The 24,269-nt window shown below is 51.5% G+C and overlaps 1 pseudogene; it reads right to left on the reverse strand.

Annotated features, from left to right (window-relative positions):
* Positions 1-1,269: 1,269 nt before the first annotated feature.
* On the reverse strand, positions 1,270-23,351 carry LOC118986462 (four and a half LIM domains protein 1-like; annotated as a pseudogene).
* Between the last annotated feature and the right edge of the window lie 918 nt (positions 23,352-24,269).

The raw sequence follows: 24,269 nt of genomic DNA on the forward strand, positions 1-24,269 counted from the left end.
TCATGAAAAAACCCAAGTGTGCCGTCATCATCGATCAGTCGGACGGGGCCGTGCCTCTTTCCCAAACTGAGCTCTCCAGTGCAAACACCCTCCACCTTCAGAGCGGCTGCTGCCTGTGCAGCTGACATTTTCTCCAGCTGCCCTGTGGGTGGCTGAAGTGAGTGTGGATGCTGGTGGGTTTTGGTTTGAGCAGCGGATGCTTAGACTCAGCTGAGGGACCGGAGAAGAGGCAGACCTGCCACCTGGCCATGGACAGGCTGGAGGGGGAAGGGCCTCCGGTGGGGCCAGGCCCTCTCACTCTGTTCGGTAAGTGCGAAAACTCGGCAGGGGCTGGAGCAGGGGGAGCACAGTGTGAAGTTTGGGCTGGGGCCTGGAACAGTCAGGAAGGAGTTGGTTCTGCTGCCCATCCCTGAATTACAAGGTCCTTCAAGGATTTTCCTGACTCTGGGAGTGGCCACCTGTCACCTACAACTACAGACATTTGTGTTTCATACCAAATCCAGAAATTTATAAAAGTAAAGATACATCAACACCAAGTTGGTTTAAGCCTGGAATCGAAAGATGGTTTAACATTAGAAAAGCTGTTGAGCTGATGCACCACATTGAGAGAAGACCTGTCCTGGAATGTTTGTAGCAACTTTCTTTGAATTACAAAAGAACCAGAATCATCTAGAATGTTCATCAGTAGCGCAATGGCTATGTGAACTGTGATGCAGTCACAGGAGGAAGTGCGGTGCCGCAGCAGAAACCCATGAGCCAGTGTTATACCCATGAGCACACGTGAATCTCAGAAATGCAATGTGGAGTAAGGAAAACATGTTGCATGGTAGCACATATACCAAGATTCATTGATCATAAATGTAAAATGGGAAAAGCAATAATATGGACTTGGAGAGACGCGCACACAGACCGTGGGAGGGTGAAGGGAAGCATGGTGATGTGAGGTAGTATGTGTCTGTTTGTGGGGCTGGGGCCCCACAAGTTTCAAATGTATGGGCGATGTCTGATTTCTCTAGTCAAGAGGCAGATGCACGGTACTTCACTGAATTATTCTATATACAGTGTGTACATCTTAAGTATTTCACAATTTTTTTCAAACACGTCTTTTAATTTGTATGTTGCTTTATTTCTGTGAGGACACATTGAAACATTAGATGATAACAGCTAATGACAAAAACAGAGAGGAGGCCTCCATCGGCTTTTTTAACCACTGCTGTGAGGACGTCAGTATGTAGTGTCACTGCCTGTTCACTTCGACGTCATCTCCTTTTACTGCAGACTCTGCCCGTGCAGCTGGAACACAGTAGGCAGGTGACCCAGCCTGTCAGGTAAGCGCACATGCAAATCCACCATCTGCCAGTGACGCAGGTGGCCTCCCCACTCCCCGGAGACCCAGCTGAGCTCCTGAGGAGAGGTCATAATAATCACAAAAGAAGGGACCTCGGTGGGCCTCTTTAACACAGGGACAAAGAGCAGACAACTACTGTGTTACAAGGGATTCCACCCACCACTTTTTGGAAATATCGCATCCATGTCCAGGACCGTCCTGGCGCCTGCCCTGCTACCCTTCTGGAGTCTTAAGGTTACTTTTGTAGGAACGTTTGAGGGGACTAATATATTTTCATGCAGGTCTCCAAAACCATAAACTATGTTGCTATTAATTAAAATAAAATATTACTCATTAAGCTCTGGCTAGTGTGGCTCAGTGGATTGAGTGCCGGCTTGCAAACCAAAGTGTCGCCATTTGGATTCTCAGTCGGGGCTCACGCCTGGGTTGTAGGCCAGGCCCCCAGCAGGGGGCGTGCGAGAGGCAACCACACATTGATGTTTCTCTTCCTCTCTTTCTCCTTCCCTTCCCCTCTCTGATAATAAGTAAACAAAATCTTTTTAAAAACCCAAAGTATTACTAATTAAAAAAGAGAAAAATGTCAGCTGGGTTAGTTTTGTTAAGCTGCCCGAAGTATTCTTGGTGATGATGTTCCTCTAAAACAGGCTCATCTCCTCAGATCCACTGCCCTTTCCAAGTCACCTGCATGCTCCGTGCCTGAAAGTAGGAATATTCAGAAAATGCGGCACACGGGGACTCAAACGTTAGCACGGAGAAAAGGTCAGCTTAGAATCCCAGCTAAGTTCAATTGTTAATTTTCTAGAAATTCGTATTAGTTGATTGAAAGCACAAAAGAACGGGTGGGGGTGGGGGGGAGTTGATGAGGAAGTTAAACCAGGCACTTCGGTGAGTCCTGTTCCCGCTCGCAGAACAGGGCAAGCAGCACGCAGGAGCGGCCGCTGCAACGCTTGTGTGTCGTGTGACGATGGAAAGCCCCAGCTGAGTCACGAAGGGCACTCGGGGGGAGGGGGGGGGGGCTTCATCTCCTAGCCTTCTTGCTTGCATCACTAAGCAGCTCAATGGTTAGCACCTTTCTGCTCTATGATAAGCATACAGAAGAGTCAACTAAGTGTTCGTTTTTTAACCATATATATCTCAAAAATAGCTTTGCTACTGAGTTGCTTTTTGCTAAATCCTAATAGGATCTCTGTGTGCCCTTATTTGAGGAGCACTATAAAATCGGAGAAAAGACAGAAGGAACAGCTTTGAAGAGGTGAAAGGCCGCTCTTTCCCTCTGGACGGTGCAGGGCGGAGGGTGAGGACACGAGAACAAGAGAACTGCATTTACAGGGCAGGAGCCCCAGTCACTCCACAGTTTTTCAGCACAGTCAAGGCAAAACACTCGTGCCTGATGGAAAACAAAGTGCTTGTTAGCCAGACTCACGGAGCGTTTTTGCAGTGGAAGCAGCAGTCATGCCAGGGTTGCCCTCCGTAGGCCACCACATCGGAGCCTTTGCCAAACCCAGCGATGGGGTTCTTGCATCCAGCTTGCTTCTTGGCCACGAAGTTCTTGCAGCCATCCACGCAGGAACACGGATCCTCCACAGCGGTGAAACGCCGCCCAGCCCACTTCCACACACAAAGCACAGCACGCCAGGGCTGATCCTGGTAAGCGAGTCCTCCAGACATGACGGCCTTGTTGCCCTTCACGCGATACTTGGCAAATTGGCCTCATGGCAAGTCATGTAGTAGAAGTCCTCCCTTTTGGGGAAGAAGCGTCCAGGCCCGACGACCAGCTTACAGTTGCTGCTGCAGGTAAAGTGGTCTCTGCGCCAGGGGGTCAGCCCCCTTGCACTGCACTCTCAGATCTCTTGCCGTAATCGTCTTGAGGCAGCTCTTGCACTTGGGGGTGTCCTCCCACGTGGTGCACTGTTGCACGGGGTCTTCTTGTGTTGGGCACAAAGGTCCTGTTTGCCATGGGGTGCCGGCCCTTGGGCCAGCGGAGGCAGGTATCGTGCTGGCAGCAGCCCACTCCCGACAAGTCCGCGCCAATGGGCGTGCAGTGACCCACACAAGATTCCGCGAGGAGCTTGTCCGAGCGCTTTACGCAGCAGTGGAGGCCTTCCTTCTCCACACACTTCTTGCCCTGCAGAGGGTCCCTGCAGTGGCGGCAGGCTTCTCAGCCATGGTGCCTACCTTGTACCTGGGGAGACCTCACGCTGGATATGTGGACAGTGGGATGTATTTGGCAAGGGCTGGATGTAGGTGTCAACAACCTGCGCCTGGGCGAGCTGGCCCGCAGGGCTCCCTCGGCCGCTGCCCCCACCGAGCTGAGGCGCCCTGGCAAGAGCGGTGGAGGGGGTGGCAGCGGTGGTGGCGGCTCAAAGAAATTTTGAATTAGCAATGAAATGAGAAGAGATAAGGGTAACTACTATCTGGATTAACTTTTTATTTATGAAGAAGAATCAGTAAGAGTCTTGGTAGAAAGGAAAATGTCATTTTAGGATTCATAGGGCTGAGCCTATACACATATACCCTAGACTTTAGGGGAAAAGCCTTAAAAGGGGGAAAGAATATAAAAATCACATTGATAGAGAATCAAATTTGAATTCTGAATATTCAAGTCCAAGGAGATTAAAAGCCAACCAGCCTGCCCGCACACAGTCCCTCCAAGGCCACTGACACGGAGGGTCTGTCACCTGAAGTCCTGATCTACCCAGAGGCTCTGGGCTGAGTGCAGACCTACAAGGCCTTTCCCAGGAGACGAGGCAGGAGCAGAATCAAAAGCAGAAGAGGTGGGAGCCCACTGGGCGAGAGTGAAGAAAGCCGAACCCCAGAGGAAGCTGATCCATGCGGGATGCTGCAGACTCAGACATGTCTGCAGAGAAGGCAGGGACAGGGAGGGACAGGGAGGGACAGGGACAGGGAGGCGCCAGGCACCTGCTCTCAGGGGCCAACGGGCCACCTAGTTTCCCATGGGCTCTGGGAGCAACTCCAGCAGGACAGGGAGCAGGGAGTTTGGGAGGCCATCACAGTTCGTCTGAGAGAGTTTGGGGCCGGTGAGCAGCTCAATGCTTTTAAGAGGGCGACTGAGTCAGAGAGCACAGATCCCAGACTGCTGTCATCTCAGTAACTGGGGGCCAGGAGGTGGCTAAGAAGCTGGTCACTAGTAAGTGTCATTGTGTTTCAAAAAAGGGGGGAAAGGGATTTCAAAAATGGGACTTCAACCCCCTGCAAAACTCTTCCTCCTCCTTTTCCTTTTTTTCCTTCTTCCTTTTTAAAATAGACTTCATTTTCTAGAGCAGTTTTGGACTCAGAGTAGAATTGAGGGGCAATCACAGAGGTATCCCATTTACCCCTCCCTCCAGGCTGCACAGCCTCGCCCACCATCAACAACCCCAGCAGCCAAAGTGGGGCATTTGTTACAGCTGATGAGCCTACACCAGCATCATTATCGTCCAGTCTGGAGTTTACGTTGGGGTTCACTCTTGGACATTCTGTGCATTTGGACAAATATAATGTCGTGTATTCATCATAGTATCACACAGAGCAGTTTCACTGCCCCCAAATGCTCTGTGCTCTGCCTACTCATCCATCCTTTTCTCGAATCCTGGGAACCACTGATATTTTTACTCCTTCAACGGTTCTGCCTTTTCCATAGTGGCCTGTGTTGGAATCATGCAGCATCCAGTCTGTTTCGGATTGGCTTCTTAACTTGTGATATGCATTCAAGGCTCCCCTATGGATTTTCTTGGTTTGATGGCTCATTTCATTTTAGTTCTGAATGATAGTCTGTTGTCTGGATATACCACAGTTTTTTATCCTTTCACTTACTGAAGGAGATCTTGGCTGCTTCCAAGTATTGGCGATTATGAATAAAACTGTTCTGAACATCCGAGTGCAAGTTTTTGGATGGATGTAAGTTTTCAGCTCCATTGAGTAAACACCCAAATCCCCTTTCTTCTCCCCCCTCCTCTTCCTCTGCCTTCTTTCCTCTCTCCCTTCCCCCTTCTCCTTCTCTTTCCTGGCACTCCCTGCGTCTAGACAGCCACGGGCATGACCAAGCCCCTCTGTGCTAGCTGGGTTTCCATGCAGTGCTTCCCGATTCCCTAATTATAGATCAGCTGTCATTTTTCTTCATCTCTCCAGTGTCTAGCGCAGTGCTAGTCATGAAATACTGTGTCAGAACATGTTTGTTGAGTGAATCAGCGAGTGAATGAACAACCCTGCGGGATAGTGTTGCTCGTGAGGTTCGTAATGACATCAGCTCTGAATGGGACTGACTGCCAGCCTCGCTTTGCCCTCAGAGCCTTGTGGAGGTGACTGGGCGTGGGGAACTACGGGCCATTTCTCTTGTAAAATGTTTGCCACCCAGGAGTGAGCCAGGCCATAGGTCACATCCAGGAGGGGGAAGCTTCCCGAGCCATCCATACGCAGGGCCTGGGACGGAACCCTGTGAATGTGTACAGGTGCGTGTAATGACATCTGTGCGGTACCACGAGGCTGGTAGCATTTGAAAGGGGATGAAGCAGAGGAAGAAGGAACAGCCACGGTGGGTGTGTGGTGAGTTCACATGACTGGAAGCATTTGGGTGGGACTGGAGTTAGAAAGGGGGAGCAATAGAGGGAAAAGAAGGAAAGTGAGGACAGAGACAAGAAAAGGGAAGAGGCATTCAGAATCCAGGTGGCTTCTGTGATGGATGCTGGGTGTGTGAGCAGAAGTGAAATGAGCCTGGAGGGGCAGGTCAGGCAGAGGTCCACCAGCAGGGCCTCCTCGTCAGGCCCAGGCTGAGCATTTCATCCTGGGAGGAGACTGCCAACATATTCCAGGCAAGGGCCTGGTGTTTCAGAAAGACAGACAGGTGGCAGTGTGGAAAATAAGACGGAAGGGGTGAAATGCTGGCAGCCCGAGGCCACACAGGTGGTGGCCGAGACTCAGGCAAGAGACAAGGTTCTAAGTAAGGGCAGTGAGTGGGGGGAGAGGTGGGAACGGGTCTGCAGGGGTTTCCAGAGGAATCTGCAGGGCGTGGGGCGGTATGGTGTGGGCTGACAGTGAGGGGTGTGGCAAATCAGTTCTGGCTCCGGTGACAGGTGGGCAGTGGCAGTGGGGAGGGGGAAAGCACTGAGGTCACCTCTGGACATTTTAAGCTCTAGGAGTTCATGGGACGTTTGCATAGTGTTATGGTTAATTTACATGTGAGGGCAACTCAACTGGGCCACAGGGTGCCCGGATGCTCAATCAAACATGGCTCTGGATGTGTCGGTGAGGGTGTTTCTAGGGGAGGCTAACATCTGAGTCAGTAGACTCAGTAAAGCAGACCATTCTCCCTAATGTGGGTGGGCCTCACCCCATCAGTTGAAGACCTAACCAGGACAAAAAGTCAGAGTAAGAGGACACTGCCTGCCTGCCTGCCTGCCTGCCTGGTGGAGCTTAACATTGGTGTCTTGCCCTCAGCCTGGCACTTAATCACTGGCTCTCCTGGGTCTTCAGGTTGCTGGCTGCAGATCTTGGTATTTCTCAGCATCAATGATTTTGTGAACCAAATATATATACATATTATATACAATTTTATATACAACATGCAGGCATGGCAAAAGTAGGTTTGCAGTTGTGAGTACATAAAACAGTTTTTTTGTATTATCATTGATTAATTATTATAGTATTTACCTATATTACAACTGCAAACCTACTGTAGCCCACCCCATATGTATTTTAATATATACATCCATCTCTATCTATCTATCTATCTATCTATCATCTATCTATCATCTCGATCGCTCTGTCTATTTTCCTGTTGGAGAACCGAGACTGCTAATACAGATAGAGTTAGCAGGAAATCTCTGGACCAGAGCAGAGCAATGAGCCTGCAGACAGATCAGCACTATGCGGGGGCATGAACCAGTGAAAGAGAATTACGTGAGGGAGGTCTACAGCAGCCCTGTGAAACACCTGTGTTCAGTGCTGGGGGTGGGGCAGGGAAAGCAGGCCTGATTTTAGGCTGAGAGCTGAGGAAAGAGACTGAGAGTTGCTTAGGCAGGGTGGAATGGTAGGCAGGCAGAGGGACGGGCATGTGCAAAGGCCAAGGGGCCAGCGAGGAGCCTTGTGTGTTGGAGGAACCGGGGCAGAGGAAGATGCCAGAGATGTGGTTGGAGAGGCGAGTAGGGGTAGGATTAGCCATACAGGGTCTGTCATAGCGCTGGCCCTTACTGTCCTTCCTGAAATGGCAGGGGAGTGATGAAAGGCGCTGTCCCCGTGGATGGTCACAGAAGCACACTCTATTTATGCATACTATTCTGGATGTGGCTTATACTCTAAAACAGGAACCACATCCAGCATAATTTCCTTTCTGGATTAAAACATTACCACGTTTTCTTGGATATCCAATGTCCAGGGCAGACTTCAATCCCAGTGGGTCCTCAGGATGTCGGTGGTCTTAACTATGTCTTTTATTGGCTATATTCTGATGCTTTGACATCCTGGGGCCTTGCTGGCCCTGGAGGGACTGTCCACCAGGCTGATCCAGTCCCTAGAGACGGCTAGCCCCACTCTGAGCTCACCTTTCATGCAAAACCCGACTGACCCAGAGCCCACACCCCACCACCTCCTCTGTGGGGCTCTCACACATCAGGCCATTATTTCCCTGCTGCAGCCACCCCAGGGCCAGGGGCCGGACAACTGCAACCGCTCCTGTCCCCAGAGCCACTGGCGTCCATCAGCTTGGCCACCCCTAAGCCTTCATGACCTGCCTCACCTGCTCCTTTCCACAGGAGCCTCGGTGAAGGCTCTTGCCCACAGCTCCTCATGCCTTCTGCCTCCTGACTGACCCAGTGCTTCCCCGGTGGCCCTCTGCATGCCATGCCTCCTGTTTGTTCCTTGTGACAGTCACCTTTGTGTTTGTTTGTCTTATTATACCCGACCACGACAAATCCTGGAGCTCTTCAAATGCAGATAGGTGCTGGTTGCTTCTAGGTTCATCAGGAGACTCAGTCCGGTCCGTTCCTCCCGCCGCTTCTCACACCCTCTCAGAGCTTCCCGGGGCTGGATGTGCAGTGAGAGCCCAATAACTGTGGCTGAATGTGCTCTCCTGCACCGTCCCTGGGAGCTCCGGGTCTGTGCCTTTGGGCACTCTGTGTGTCCATTTGTGATGTGACGTGCCAGCAGCAGTCGCAGTGACAGACACACCCATTTGCTCTCTCAGAGGCAGCCTCAGGGCCATGCTCACAAAAGTTGAGGAAAAGGAGAAGGCTGAGACCCAGGGAGAGGGTGGGAAGGGTTGTTTAAGGAGCAAGCAGTGGGCAGCATGTCTAGCTGCCTCTACCTGGGTGGGAGTGAGAGGGTGCAGGGCCTGGTGGGGCCACTGGAGAGGCTGGGTGGGCAGACACGCTGGCCTCACTCCTCCCCTCTCCCTCTGCCTCAGCTGATGCAGGTTATCTCACATCCAGACCACCTAGAAGGGCAACCTTGTTGGGGAGAAGATGCTGCAGAGAGGAAGACGAGCCTCTGCTTGGCGGTGGTGGACAGTGATGACCAAATGCAAACAAGGTCTTTTTGACCTGCAGCACCATTCTGGATGGGGCAGAGTCTAAAACATCTCCACCTCTGGCTGGACCAGTTTTGAGACTGCTAGACTCTAGACAAATCCCATGTGCCTCTCTCCAACACACAACTGTTCCCACTGTATCCGCTGGAAAAACACATACGCGTGACAGAATGTACGTGCCCTGAGAGCAGGCCTGAGGTTAATCCATCCATGCATTCCCAGGTCTGGCACAGAAGGACCAATCATGATAAAGGACCATTCATGGGCATCCACTGTATGTCAAGTACTTTATATATACCATCTTTGGGGTATCAATATATATTTTAAGTAGTTGAGTGGAGAAAGCTAGAGAATTAAGGAAACTTCTTAAGGTAGCAAAAGCAACAAAGTCCCTGAATATTTTCCCTTGTCTCTCTTATTATGTTTGAAAAATAAATACAATGAATGGGTAAATTAATGAATAAGTGAATGGATGAATGAGTGACTAAATCTGTTTTCCCATCTATCATTAATCAATCTATGTGCCATTCTGTCTGACGACAGGCAGAGAAAATGACTAAAATGAGGGTCCAGGTCTGTGTGACAAAGGTAGGGGCCCAGGTAAGGGTCAGGGATCCAGGTGAGGCCAGTGGGCTCAGACTCAGGGGCAGTAGAAGGGAGAGCCCCCCTTCTCTCCCATAGCCTTCGAGCCTAATAAGCCCCCACGCTGCGAGGGTGCACAGCCCAAGGACATGCTGCCCAAAGCACCCAGCCTCTGAAAGCTCTCGGGCCAGGGTGGGGTGGGCGAACACTGCCCCAGGGATGGCTGCCTTCTCCCTCTCCCTGGGCCAGCCCACTGGCTCAGGTACCCTGGCCTTCTCGGCAGTACCCAAGTTTGTCCCACCCTGAGGAGACCTGGGCTCTCATGGGTGCTGGGAAATGACAACAACGTTGGCCCCTGGTCCCACTACCACAGGCTGGTGCCCCGCGCCTGCAGAAAGGAAACTAAGGCACATCGGGGAGGTGTTTCGCCCATGTCTGGAAGCCCAAGGAGCTGAGGTAGAAGGAAACGGAGGCACGGAGGCTTCCTGCTCCCTAAAAGAGCAAATGTTTGGGGACGAGGGTGCCAGAGCCAAGCTGCCTGTGCTGCCGTCCCAGCCCCGTTTCAGCTCCAGTCACACATGTGCTAAGAGGCTTCTGGCTCCAGGCGGCTGGTAGACATAGGCTGACAGACTTGGGATCCGATAAGACTGTTGATTTCATTCATGTGTGCAACGTAGGAGACGAATTTTTACAGTTAAAATGGGGAAAGGGAAAAAAAGCCCTAGAATGTTGCCAGGATTGCGAAGCTGGCTGTTTCTTCCAACGGATTTCTTGAGACTGTGAAGTCCCCGAGTTGGAGGAGACTGTTTATAAAGGTGCCTTGTTGTTGTGTGCCTTCTGGGGGAGCCAAGAGGATGCACAGAGCAGAAGCAAAGGGGATGTTAGCTCACTGGGACTGTGTGGGACAGACCCCTCAAGGCCCTCTTTTCTCTGCTGCAGGCAGCTGGTCTCCGGGGCAGGCCGGGGGCTCTCCAGTGGGCAAGCTCCCTCCCTAGGGCAGCAGCCTCAGGCAGCTCCTTAGGCCCTGCTACACAAGGCATTGTAACACAATGGGTCCAAACATAGAATCAGGTTATTATTTTTTTAAGTATTACTATTATTATTATTAATTGGCCTCTGCAAAAGGAAACACCAAAAAAAAAAAAAAACCCACACACAAAAAACGGACCTTCCTATGCCAGGGAACTCTGATGAGAAATTAGAAAATAAATATATAAATTTAAATTTAACAGCAAAGGAGTAGCTGTTGTGCAAGCCCCTAGGGCATGTATCACACAGCCCCAAAGACATACTGCATCTGTGACCTGAGAGATGGGCACAGGTGGCCTTTACTGCCAACACCCTGTGCATTCACTTCTCTGCAACTTGTATTCAGCTGAACCCTGAGCATTCCGCACCCCCGAGGGGCCAGCAGCAGATCAAGCAAACAGTGGCTCCTCATATCCAGAAAGCTCTATAGAGTTTTAAGAAGTTTCCCCCCTGTCTGTCCTTACAGCTCCTTGAGTTGGTAGATGCCACAGGCAGTCCACTAGCTCAGACAGGAAGAAATTGAGGTCTAAGGAAACAAAGCCAGGGAGCTGTGAATTGAAGGTCACCAACTCCAAACGGGAAGTCTTTTCTCACCTTCAAGGGTGTCCCTGCAGGAGGAGCAGCCCAGGTTTCCTTCCCAGAGGCACTATCACTTCCACAGGGGCCGGGGTGCCATCCCAGCCCCCTGCTGACATCTCAGAGAGGACTTGGGCAGGACGGGGACTGTCTCAGAGCTTGACCTGTTTGCTGTGCGTGTGCAGCTCTTGGATTTAAGTGGGCTGTGCTGGGAATTAACACCCATGGTGAGTCAGCCCACGGCCTCTGGGAGCACATTCCCTTTCAGGTCCCTGCTACCAAACAGCGGGCCTTGTTACTTTGGTTCAGACCTGAGAAATAACACAGCCTTGTTCATAAGCGACACAGGAAAGGTGTGGATATCGGGCCCAAAGAGCATGGTTTCTCCAAGAACTCAGGCTCCCAAAGCAGTTTTGAGGAGCTGGGGATAGAGACTGAGTTTTTGGTGTGGATTTTTCCACACGGGTTCTTGTCCTCTCTCACAGGAAGTGTAGGGGAGCTGGGAGTTGGCTGGTGGCCACAGGCACTCTTGCTCACACACTCAGCTCCTCTCCAGGGAGGAGGGCACTGGTTTGGGTTTGGCTACAATAGGCAGGACCTGCCAAGCCTCTTGCAGAGAGTTGGGGGCAGCCACTGGCCGACCCTACAGCAAGCCTTACCCCCAGAGCTGGCCCTGGAAACAACTGTGCAGCATGAGGGAGAGGAGGAGGCCCCCCTCTTCCCAGCCCTGTGTTCTTCGCCCTTCCCTTGAGCGTCTCTCTCCAACTGAAACCTGCTCCCAGAGGAAGTTGTGACGGGTGCCTAACCACTCACACCGTGTACCTGGCCAGCATGAGCTGCAGTCTGTCAGGGAGCCCTCCGGGGACCAGCATGGGGCTCCCTGCCTTCCTGGCAGATGCTCCATCCCCGCACATGGTGGGGCCTGGAAGGTGAGCAGTTAAACACTTACAACAGGGGTGACATTGAAGGGGAAGAATGTGCTAGTACACACTTCCTTTCTCCTTGCCCCAAAGCTTCCCTGACGTGTGTGGTGCATGAGCTATGGAGTGATAATTATGAGATGTTTGGCTCTGAGCGCTCTGCTCTGACCAAGGAAAAGGCCATAGAGGAACTCTGTGGACGGCTCCCAGGACTCAAGTCCAGCAAGGCCCTGGCACCAACAGGAAGGGGAAGGTCACAAAAAGAATAAATACATCACACATCCAGCCGTAGTGGAGCCGCTGTGACCCCCAACCTACAAACGCTGCCTCTGCTTCTGACTCCTGCCTGCCAAGAAAGAGGCCCTGAGATGGTCCCAGGAGGCCGGCTACAGTGGGCCAGACTGAGGAGGCGTGACCGGGGGGGGGGGGGGGGGGGGGGGCGCNGGGGCTGGGGCGGGCTCGGCAAGGGCTCCCAATGGCATGTGGCTCCAGGTCACAGGGCTCATTGAGAGCACAGGTGCCTGCCACTGAGGACCCCAGAACAGGCTGAGCTCCTGCAATTGAGTAACAGAAATGCAAACACCCTGATTAAAAAATAGACAAAGGACTTAGATCTATTTTTCCAAAGAAGATATACAAATATGTGTTAATCACACACATAAAAAACGCTTCAACATTTCTAATCACTAGGGGAATGTGCATTAAACCACACTTAAATATGATTTCACACATATTAATATGACTATTATATTAAAAAAACAAAAAGTAAGTGTTAGCAGGGATGTGGAAAATTGGAACCCTTGTTAACTATTGGTAAGAATGTAAAATGATCTAGCTACTGTGGAAAATATTGTGATGTTTCCTCAAAAAAATTAAGCATAGAATTACCAACTGATCCAGCAATTTTACTTCTGGCTATATATCCAAAATAAGTGAAAGCAGGGACTCAAACAGATATTTATACCTACATCTGCATAACTGCATTATTCCCAACAGCTGGAAGGTGGAAGCAACCCAACTATCCGCTGGTGGATGAATGAATAAACAAAATGTGCTCTATGCGTCATGCAATGGAGTCTTATCCAGTCTTAACAGGGAAGGAGTTCTGAGAGACGGTGCAACGCGGAGGAATCTCGAAGACATTGTGCAAGTGACATAAACCAGTCACCAAAGGATAAATCCTTATGATTCCACTTCTCTGGAGTACCTAGAATAGTCTAAATCAGGGGTGTCAAACTCATTTTCACAGGGGGCCACATCAGTCTTACGGTTGCCTTCAAAGGGTCAAAATAATTTTAGGAGGCCCTGGCTGGTGTAGCTCAGTGGATTGAGCGCGGGCCTGCGAACCAGACTATGGTGGTTCGATTCCCAGTCAGGGCACATGCTTGGGTTGCAGGCCAGTTTCTGGTAGGGGCCAGTTCTCTGCAGGGGATGCACGAGAAGCAACCATACATTGATGTTTCCTTCCTCTCTCCTTCCATTCCCCTCTAAAGATAAATAAATAAAATATTTAAAAAATAATTTTAGGACTGTATAAATGTAATTACTTCTTAACTGTTAATGAGTTGAAATTACATTCGGCCCTTTGAAGGCAACCGCAAGGCTGATGTGTCTCCTGGTGAAAATAAGCCTGACAACCTTGGTCTGATTCATAGACAGAAAGTACCATGGTGGCCGCCAGGGAGTGGGGGGTTGGGGAGGGGGTCGGGAGTTAGTGTTTAATCGTACAGAGCTTCAGTTCGGGAAGATGAAAAAGTTGTGGAGCTGAACGAAGGTGACAGTTGCATGACGATGTGAATGTTCTTAGTGCCACTGGACTGTTAAGAGCAGGAGGTCAGGAGAGAGAACCTGCAGAAGGTTGCTGCTGTGCGGGGCCCTGCAGAGTTCTACCCCCAGGACCTGGCCTAGGTGTGGAGGGTCTGGTCCCTGGAGGCTGGGATGAGCTCCCATTGAAGGTGGGGCCTGGCAGGATCAGAGCAGGCCAGGATTCCGGCAAATGTCACCAGGGGCGGAGAATGAGACTCCACTCTAGTCCTAGCCTCATCAGTTCAGGGAAGTCAGAAGATTGTTAGACAAGCCCATAGATCTCCATGCGTATCTGGGGCTTCCACGGTGAGCACTGAGGCTTGGCCCAGCTTCCCCCTCAGACTGCAGAAGGCTGGGACTTCTGTTAAAGAGAGTCCTGAACCCAAGGGGGAGCTTGTGGGAAGGGGAGAGTATTGCCGCCGGTGGCCACTGGCCTGCTGACTGAAGGTCCTGGGGGAGGGCGTTCTGGTTCTCAGCAGCGCCCAGCCAGCCTGCAGCTATGACTAGGGCAGGATTTGGAGGAGGAGCTTAAGGCAGTCAGAGAAATAGAATCCCAGTCACTGAGATTATCCCCCATTTACACATTTACCCAGACTGACCCACGCCAGCCCCACACTGGGGAACGTCTCCTGCTGGTCCCCCCTGCTGTTGGCCAGACCCTTCTGTGCTTAATCCCACCTGGCTCTCTGCTTCCCACTCACTGTTTCATGCACAAGTCCCACCATTTCTAACCCTCTTGGTCTTGTCTTCTGCGTCTCCCCCCTGGCCTTTTCCCCTGAGTTCTTTCCTGAAACTTTAAGTCAGGATTCCATCTCCCCAGTTTTGATCCTTCTGGGTCTTCCTGTCCTCAGCCCCACCTCCCTGGGCTCTGCACCTTGTGTTAGCCATGTGCATCTTCCCAGACCGCAGGAGGGCAGCATGGAGGAAAGCAGACCTGGGGAGCACAGGCCTTTGGGACCGCCTGCAACAAGCAGCTTCACAGGCACCTGTTCCCACCTCCCCTGTAGCCTGGGGAAGGCTTTGCTGAGGGGATGCCACCCTGACCCAGGGTGGCTGGATGTGGAGCCACATGGGAGGATGCGCACTGTCTTATCAAAGTGCCAGATGCTTCTGGGAGACAAGGCAGTGCTTATATTCTTGCAGGAGGGGGAAGGAAAAGAAGCCTGAGCCCATGAAGAATTTCTTGCCACCCCAGGACAATGCTCAGTGTTCAGTAGCCCCTGAGCTTCTGAGCCTCCAGCTTCCTCTCCCATTGTTAATGCCTGAGCAGGAGGAGCAGGGAGCCCCAGTCCACCCCACCAGCGGTGCCTGTTCTTAGAGCCGGGTGCACAGAACATTGAGCAAGTGCTCATTAACTGAGCCTTAACGGAGAGTCACTAGAGAGGCGAGAGGCGAGCCTGAGGCTACTTCTGCACCTGATGCTTAATGCCAGCCACTAGGTCCTGCTGCTCCCTCCAGCTCCTGACCCCTCCCTGTAGCCTCCAGACAGCACAGTCTCCAGCTCCAGTCTGTGGGGGTGGGGAGGTGCTGTCTCTGTCCAGTGCTCCTGGGAAGGGCCCTGCCTGGAACCGCAGAGTTCGCAATGCTGTCCAGAAGCAGTTTCTAAGCCAGGGCAGTCAGCTCTTTTTTTTAAGTTAAAAAAGATAAATTGGATGTTACATCATTTAGATTAAAAACAGGAAAGCTGAGAACTAACCAGCTGGGAGCAGACAACCTCTGAGCACACCCAGAGGGGCTAGGTGCCCTGCAGTGTTGGGTCTCATTTCACCCTCTCCGTGAAACCCTGCAGTGTCTCTATATATCAATGAGGGGACCAAAGCTCAGCCAGAACGTTGCAGAACCAGAATCCAAAAGCTTTCCAGGACTCCATCAAACAGAAAATAAAGAACCTCAGGCCCTGAGCTGGACCCTGCTTTTGCCTCCGGGAGGCCAGCCTGACCTTTAGGAAAAGAAGACAAGGCACAGAAAATAGGTGTCAGGATCTGAAAAGAAAGCTGCAATGAAAGCTGCCCTTCTGAGTTAAGGAATGTAAGGAACTTCAGAACAGGTAAGTTGGGACTGCGTAGGGAGGCAGGGTAAGTGGAAGCTGCACTCTGACAGGACAAGAGGAGTTTGGCAGGGATTGGGTTAGGCCAGGCCTTCTCCACTGTGATGAAACGCAGCAGCCGGTGGTGATGAAATATTTATGAATGAGGAGAGGATGCTGCATTCTGCAGTGCAGCTCAGGGAGAGCGAAGTTTCAAGAATACTGTAATAGCAAAACCCTCCATTAATTATCAGAGGCAAGCTATAATGCCAGTTCCTATGGCAACAGGGTCCCCAAAGGATTGTGTGCTTTTTTTTAAAGCTGCTCCCATTTACTGTGGTGCATTGCATTTGTTTCCCACCAGAGGTTTATGCTTGTCCTTAGCAAATGAATTCATCTTGTCCTCACAGTGGCTGGAGCAGAGACCAGCAAGCTGGCCTGGGGAAAGTGAAAGATTATGCAACTTTGTGCTAAAAGCTCAGTGAGGGGTGCCAGGAGCACTACCACTTTGAGGGGAAGGCAGGGCAGTGGCACTGAAGGTAACTGCTTGGGAGCACAGATAATTAGGGGGGTCTAGCCCCTCCCACCCACCCCACACACATGTTCTAGAGGGCCGGGCTCTCCATCAACATGGCTGCTGGAGCCAGATGAGACCCTGAGAAGAGGCGACGCAGCCCTTTGCACTCGTGGCCAGTCCTCTGCATATTCCACCCTTGCACACCACTTCCCTCCCCTGCTGAGATGGACTTTAATTTGGTGGCCCTATGAAAGAAGTTCTTCCAGGGGAGAGTCCTGTGATTGCCCGGCCCTGGACTGATGCTCCCTGAAGTGCTGTGTGTCTGGCCACAGGAGCATCTCGCAGGCGCTGCGGCACAGTGAGGGCGGTCAGCAGTGCCCAGCAGTGCCCTGCTGCTGACTCAGGAAGAGGCACTGCCTCCTGGCAGAGAGAGGCATGCAATTCCCACCCAGGCCTGCAGTGTGGGGCTTAGGAGGTGTCCCATCCCCTCCCTGGTGGCCTCATGAGAGTGGTGTGGGTCATGCTGACTGGCACAGGGGAGGGGTCTGCCTGGACTCGGCAGAGTATGGGTCTCACAATCATGGGCTGTTCCAGTTCAAAAATAAATTTCTGACACTCCAGGATTGTTTTTGTGGCCTTATTCTGCTTTCTAGGTTGCTTCTAAGATACTTAGAAGCATTTGTAAGTAAATCTGGGAAGAAGCCAAAAGCAGGATTAAATATGAATTCTCTGTGTGTGTTTGTTTGTGGAGTTCTGCCTGCAGCAATGCATACCCACTCCCCAGGGGGATGGTCACTGAGAGCAGGGGAACCTTAGGCACTCTTCTCCTGGGCTGTGAGGCCTCCCCATTTAGACTCCATCCTCAGGACTGGCCTTCGGATACCCAGGCCACTCACCTGCCTCCCCAGTGCCACGCACCACGTGCCACGCCCCATGTGCCACGCTCATGCTATGCCATGCTATTTCCTCATCAACTCTGCACGGGAAGGTGGTCTCCCTCATTTTTCCAAGAAAGAAAGTCATTTCCTAGGCCACATGGCTCCTCAGACGTGGAGCTGGACTCAGAATCTACTTCCATTGGACCCCAAAGCCTGTGCCCTTAAATGCCTCACTCGATGGCCTCTTGCAGCCTGGGCCCCAGAACAGGCCCCATAGAGCTCCCCAAGAAGGCTAAAGGCAGTGGCCTCCAGCCCAGAAGGGCCACACCGGGACCTGCTGGGCATGCAGAAGAAAACAGCAGAAATTCTACTTAGGAGTTTGTATTATCCCCTTCAAACATCAACACTGGTGGCTGCTTTGTGAGGCTTTCATTAGCTCAGTAGCATATTTGTAGAATTTATAAATCAATAAACACTCCCATGTTGGCTGCATGCCTGAACTTATTTTACTGATATTGGAAGTGGTCCTCTCAGGGCCAGCGAGGACAGCCCACCACAGGCAGCCCCCATCGTCACCTGTCGTTTTGTTTGCTCCTCTGGGTCCCTCTGGGCACATTCAACTCCCATCTCAGCAGCTCTGTGCATTTCTGTAAAAGGAAAATTGCTTCTACCACTCTTAGATTTCAGGAAACCCCTTCATCACCAGAGAGTGGGATTCATGGGCTGCAGCTGTTTTCCTGATCTCAGTCACATTTGAGCCTCCCGGGTTGGGGGATATTACTGGGGCATGGGAAGGGGGGAGAGAGAAGGGTGAGTAAAGAACACCTACGCTTAGATCCTTCTGGTTACTCACAGAAGTCCTGATGGCCTTTTTCAAGTCAATCCCCTCACTGGGCAGCGGGGGCCTCAGGAGCTTCCCCTGACTGGTCTGTGGTATTTGGGGTGGGCTGAGGGGGCGGAGTGTGGGATGGACCCAGAGCTCACATCTGCGTGCTCCTCAGGCAGGAACCAGAGTTAGCACACATTCCTTAAAAACAGAAAGGAACCCTCTCCTTCCTCATTAACAGGCTTTGGAGTCTAATTAAGTGCTCTGGGCCTCAGTTTCCTTGTCTGTAAAATAAGCTGAGTAATCAGACTCTTCTTTAGAGGTTAGTTACAGGAAGTCAGCAAAAGTCCGACATCTACTGAAACTCCCTGGCAGACCCCGTGACGGCAGGAGCTGAAACGAGTGCAGCACTAGGCACCCAGAGGCGTCCAGTCCGAGCTCACAAATGCTGGTTTCCTTCCACCCCCTGCCACTCGCTGGCTGTGTGTGACTCAACCCCCTGATGCCTGTTTCCTCATTTTGAAAAGGAAAACATGCTTATCATACGTCATGGCACACTTATACGTGAGATGTGCTATGGACACAGAAAAGGCCAGCGGTCTTTGAAACAACAGGCACGTTCCCTCTGTTAGAAGAACAACCACCAACCGAGTGAGCAGGTGGAAAAGGCAGGAGAGAACAGTGGTTACCCAACACTTCTGCTGCTCATTGCACAGGCTCTGCGCACCCTTGCGCAGTGGTTCTGGGTGACCTATTTAGCCTTCTTGAGTCTCAAGGTTCTCATCTGTAGAGTGAGGGTAGTGATAACACTGACCTTGTTAGAGCTTCAGGTCACCTGGATGGGACAATGAATATGAACCATGCAGCACGGAGCTCAGTCCACAGTTAGCGCTCAGCAAATGTCAGTCATCGGTGATAGCAGAACTGCCATCATCGCGGTCAACAATGTGTCCAGGCTCCTATTGCGATTCTCATTTAATTGTCACACCAGCCCTGTGGAGTTGACACTTTTGTCCCAATGCACAGGTGAGGAAACTGAAGTGTAGAGAGGCTGAGTGTCTTCCCCTGAGACTGCACAGAGCGCAGCAGCAGAGCCTGCTCTCTCTGCCGGTCCTGCTGGCTCTCCTACTCCAATGCCTGGTCCCACGCTGCCCGGGGTTTGGGCAGGACACAGGGCACTGCTGCTGCGTCGTCTACCTGAAGACCACACAGCGCTGGCCGTAGAAGGTCATGGAAGGCGAACAACTGGATTCCCTGAATGGTGTCTTTCTCTGGCTGTCATGGCTGCCTGGGATCCCTTAGATTACGGAACGCGGTCGCTCTGCCTCGCTGCTCCCCTGCGGAGGCTGGCACTTGTGGGCCACGCAGCAGGAAGGGAGGGAACAATCACTCCTTGCCAGACACTTCATTTTACTATAAAAGTCAATCCTCCAAACGTCCTGTCAGAAGAAGTCAACTCCAGGAACTTGAGGGAGAAAAGTGATTGCTTTCATGGGATTTTCTTAAGTGCGCTTTGAATTTCTGCTGTGAAGGAAAGACTAGAGCTGGGCCAGGGGACCCTGGAGGCTTCGCCTGACCCCAGGCAGACTGACAGCTGTGTGGCTCCTCTGGATGAAAAGCTGCCTTCTCACGTGTGTGTGGCTGCAGGAACCAGGCTGGCTGACTGAGCCACACTCTGTGTGCAGAGGCCCAGCCCTGGACAGTGTGCAGGCCTCACATGTGGCCTTCTGCCGATGTGGCCAGAGAGACCAGAGTGGTCTTCTCTACCCTGTGGCCCTTTCTCTGATCACTTCACACCCCAGTGCTAAAATAGTGCTGTGTGTGAATGGAATGACAGCATTTAGTCTCCGAGTTTGCACTTGTCCAAAACCTGACCCAAGAGCCTGGCTGCACCAAAGCCCAAGAAGAGCACCTCAGGAGGCCTCCGGGAACAGCAAGGAGAAGAACAATGCAGAAAAGCCCATTTGTTGTCTAGTGACAGAGAAGACATCTCAAAGCTGTGTGACTTTGCCATTTGATTCAGTCTCACTGAGTCTCAGCTTCTCATCCCTAAAACGAGAATCAATTTGTTCTGAGACTCATGAAACAGGTATGCAAAGCTGCTGGCTCCTGCTCTCCCTTTCCCAGCTTAATTAAGGTACAATTGACTAATAAAAATTATATGTATTCAAGGTGTACAACTTGAGGTTTATATATATATGTACATTGTGAAACAATCTCTACAATTAAACTAACAAATTCATCACTTCACTTAATTTCCTTCCTCCCTTCCTTCCTTCTCTTGTGGTAAGAACATAGTTAAGATCTACCCTCTTAGCAAATTTCAAGTGTACAGCACAGTACTGCTAACTGTAGTCACCAGGCCACACACTACATGCCTAGAACTTATTCATCTGACACAGGCACCGGCCTGCAGTGCCTGTGGTGTCATGGATGAGACATGAGACAAATTCACACGGACTACTGAGTCCTATGGAGGAAAAGGGATGGCATGGCTACTCCCTCAAGGGGGGAGCGCCTCAGAACATCCTGGCCACTTTCTCAAGGGAAGAGCCTGCTGACCCTTGCCTAGATAGGCTTTTATTGGGTTTAATGTGTGCAGAAATACAGGTACAGCTCATTAATCATTGTCAGGCAGTAAGGATCAAATGGTGGATAGCATACAAAGAACTATTAGGGCTTCTTCTGAGTCAGGGTCTATTAGCTAAAAGGCTGAAAACTTTGGGAAGCAAACTCATTTCCTGCTTGGGCCTTTATCATTTGACTAAGAGCATTCTTAGCAAAGCAGGCTTTGCAGGATTTTACATATCCTTTCTCAGGTCTGATCACCCAGGGAGCCTGCCCTTTCCAGCACAGGGCTGCACTGCCCTCTGTCATAGTTTCAGGCTTAAGTCAGGGAGAGGAGGTAAAGACGGCCAAGGAATTTCAGGAGACTTCTCTCGGACTCAGGGGAGTCAGGCTTCATCAAAGCCGAGGGGCGAGGGTCCATCACCCCCTTTCTCCATAGCCCTCCAAGTCCTTCCCTAGGGCCTCCACATGATCATGCCTATCTTAGGTCATTCCCCCCTTGGGGAATCTTAGCCATCATTGGCTAACTGATCAAGCACTGGGGGCCAGTTATGGATGAAGGAGCAGAATCGGCGCTCCTGCCAGGGAGATAAACTTTGTCTCCTTAATGGCTTATGGTCTGAAGGTTGCTCACTCAGCCTTAGCCATGGGGATGGGGGGCAGGTTACAGCTCCTGAAACCAAGCAGGGTGGTTCCCAATATTCATCTTGCATAACTGAAACTTTGTACCCCTGGCTAACATCTTCCCATCTCCTCCTCCCTCCAGCCTTTAAACGACCATTCTACTCTCTGCTTCTATAAGTTTGACTATTTAGGTTCCACATACCTAAAAGTACCACCCGGTATTTGTCTTTCTGCATCTGACTTATTTTGCTTAGCATAATGTCCTCCAGGTTCACCCACGTTGCTGCAAAGGGCAGAATTTCCTTCTTTTTTAAGGCTGAATAACATTTGCTCATGTGCATTCACAACCTTTTCTTTATCTGTTTCTTTCTCGAAGGACACATACTTACTTCATTTCCATGCCTTGGCTATTGTGAAGAATGCCGGAGTGGACGTGGGAGTGCAGGTTGCTCTTTGAGATACTGATTTTGTTTCCTTTGAATGATTTCCCAGAAGTGGGATCGCTGGATCAAATGGTAGGTCCGGTTTAAGTTTTTTGAGGATGCTCCACAGTGGCTATAGGGTCCTGGTCTCTAATCATTTGGGGTGAAGTGGCCAGAGGTGCCAGCAGGTGAGGAACCAGAAGAAGGTCATGGTTCATGCCCCAGAGCTCCTCCCCGCCACCGCCAGGGCTCAGAGCCCCCCTCGGAGGTGGATTTCCTTGAGTCCTGCAGGCTAGAGGGACAGTATGGCCAAGACATTAAGCGTTCTCCTCTGTAACCTGTGGCTGGTGGTACCTACACACATGGTCACAGATGCCTGTCACCTACAGGCGGGCTCTGTAGTAGTCAGCTGTTATTTTTAATAATGATAATAATTGGAATGGAGCAATAATTGAAAGTGAAAAAGCAAATAGCCTTGGGTGTGGAATACAGCAGATACCTGATGAACGAGATTAGGTGACAGCTGAGAGGGAGGCCCTGCAGTAACAGAACCGGGCAAGCTGTAGAAAGACAAGTGCAGGGTGGGGGTCGGGGCAGAGGTCAGGGGTGGAGGGAGACTGGGGAGGGCGGCAGAGAGAGATGGGGTGACCAATAACACCCTTTTCTTACCCCTAGTTCTGCAGGTCCCAGGCCTTTAGCTGGGGAGGAAAGAAAGAAGCTGCTTGTCTCCCAACCTGGAGTGAAAGACGCACTGTCAACTTTTCAAGTCAACCAGGGCTATGGGGCTCCAACCTGCTGGGTCACACCTGCCAGAGAAGGGCCTGGAAAGGTCTGTTTTTTTGGGGGGGGAACTTTATCTTCACCTTAGCCTCATCCCATCATCAGGGGAAGACCTCAGAGGGCAACCTGCCCCTCTAGTGTGCCTGCTGGTCTCCCAGCACCCAGAATGGAGTGTTCAGAAACTATAACATGATTAGCCACCTGCTCTGTGCTCCCAAGAAGACACCTTGCCTGTCAGGGAAACTCCTCCAGTGCAGTTTCTACAGAGAAAGTTGCCTGTCAGGCATTTGCTGTCTAGAGGCTATTTATTAGCCAAACAGAATCATATATCTACCCAGGGCATAATTTTAGGCCAGGAAGGGAAACTAATATGCAGATTGGAATGAGTTGTTGCAGAGAGGAAGGGGCTGGAGACAGAGGAGAAGGGGGCGGGAGGGGGAGGAAGGAGAATCACCTGAGGTTTCGGCTCTGCAGCATTTAATGGGAAAATGAGATATTTCCCAGGCAATTGCTTTTAAGTGACTATTGAAATTAATGCCTCCTCCCAGCATCACATCTTCTTTAGAACATTAGCCTCTCAGAGGGAGAAAGAAAAAAGAGGAGAAAAATTAAAAACCTGAAATGAGCACAGTATAGCAGCTGCAAGAGCTGAGGACAGTGGGCTCTGGGCTGCAGATGCTTGGTGGTGGAGTGACCCCCAGGTGGTGTGAAGTGTCTGAGCTTCAAGGGCTCACGGGGACAAGCTAGGCTGGAGGGACCCTCCCCTCAGGGTCCCCCTTACCCTGCAGTCCCCAAGCGCTGAGACACAGCCGACTGATACACAGATGGGGCCTGGGCTGGCCTCCCACTTGTGCCTGTCAGGCTCCTGTCCTCTGAGCACTGCAGTGAGGCCCTGGGCCCCAGGTGGCCGCCCGATGGCTCAGCAGCCATCGTCCTCATTCCTCCTGTGCCCACGCAGAGGTTCTCTGGGATGCGGGAGGCCCTGTGGTGATAACTACAGCTCCAGTTTGTGAGGGCATCCTCTGTTCTGGGCAGCTGGGGAGGAGCTGTGATGGGGAACTGTTGTGGTTGGAGGTGCTGGAGCTGGAACAGGTATTGGGCAGAGCATTTTGAGCCCCGGTTTGAAGGTTGTGGCCAAATTCCCCAGTTTGTTGTGGGGATTCCTCTGAGCTCAGACACATACCCTGCTTTACTCAGGCCTGAAATAATTTGTTTTTGTTTCTTAAAAACTGGAGTTGGACCTTAAATCCCCTCAACATGGTCAAAGGCCAGGCCAACCACTTCCTCCTCGTTGAAGCTTCTCCTGAGAGAAAAACTCTCCCGTGGTTTGCTGCCCACCTGGAACTGGGACAGGAGAGTGAGCGCTCCAGACTGGATTTAATGACTGTGAACTTCAAGTACCCGCAGATATGAACTCTGCTCCCCACCTGCAGCTGTTCCTTCAGGAGTTGTGCTCCGTGGCTTCTATTCAGCCGATGCCGAGAACATTCCGCCCTGCACTTGCAGCCCTCGAGCTGCAGTGGTGGGTGAAGTCAGCACAGCAGACACAGCTGGCAGATGAGGCGAGCTGGCTGTGGTTCTGGGCCTCTGGGACTGCAGGGCAAGGGCACACTTTGCTCACTGCAGAAGCAACTTCTTGGGCTCATCCTGCTTGCGGTTTGGAGGGCCCCTTGCTGGTCTGTGTGCCACTCAAGGGGAGCCGAGTCCCTGGTCCCACTCGCTCTCCCCATGGCTCTCTCTGGGGCCCTTTCCTAACTCCAGGCCCACCCAACATTGTTGACAGAAAACCCATTTGGGCCCGAGCAGAGGAATAGCCAGTGGACAACTGGAGATGTGTGTAAAATAGGG

Source organism: Sturnira hondurensis, unplaced genomic scaffold, assembly GCF_014824575.4.
Source record: "Sturnira hondurensis isolate 20B ecotype Veracruz unplaced genomic scaffold, ASM1482457v3 Scaffold0004271, whole genome shotgun sequence".
In the NCBI taxonomy this organism is placed as follows: domain Eukaryota; kingdom Metazoa; phylum Chordata; class Mammalia; order Chiroptera; family Phyllostomidae; genus Sturnira; species Sturnira hondurensis.